We start from the raw sequence: 626 nt of genomic DNA, 5'->3' as shown, positions 1-626 counted from the left end.
AAAAAAAAAAAAAAAAAAAGAAACTAAGGCTGCTGGGCTGGAGGTTCCTCAGCAATTTGACGCCTCACCAGCATCCACACTTACTCTCCTCTCCTCCCTGTCCCTTATGTGATGTCCCGGGAGGAGGTGGCCTCCACTCCTTCTATTTGGTTGAATCCCCCTGCAGTGCCTGATCCACCCACCTCCTCAGCAATGTTGAACCAGCTCTGGCTTCCTGCCCCCTCTTAACCCACTGTTGTGTCAACCTCTCCCAGTCTTCAGTTCCTCCCCTAGGTCTCTGCATATGGGATTTCCGGACAACACTTCCTCTCTGTAGCATTTGACCCTATTCATATCCTTTCTTCATTTATGAAAAAGAAATGGAGCAATGTTTGTGTGTCAGGCCTCCTGCAGTACCTGAGGAACAGCAGGAGCAAAACCTGCCCAACAAAAGCCTAAATCCACACCTCTTGCCTGATTTTTTTTTTTTTTTTTTTGAGACAGAGTCTTGCTCTGTTGCCCAGGCTGGAGTACAGGGCGTGATCTTGGCTCACTGCAAGCTCTGCCTCCCAGGTTCACACCATTCTCCTGCCTCAGCCTCCTGAGTAGCTGGGACTACAGGTGCCCGCCACCACGCCCAGCTAATT

The sequence above is a fragment of the Mandrillus leucophaeus genome, unplaced genomic scaffold (assembly GCF_000951045.1).
Source record: "Mandrillus leucophaeus isolate KB7577 unplaced genomic scaffold, Mleu.le_1.0 Scaffold70, whole genome shotgun sequence".
In the NCBI taxonomy this organism is placed as follows: domain Eukaryota; kingdom Metazoa; phylum Chordata; class Mammalia; order Primates; family Cercopithecidae; genus Mandrillus; species Mandrillus leucophaeus.
The sequence above is the reverse complement of the archived record's forward strand: the minus strand, read 5'-3'. Positions refer to the sequence as shown.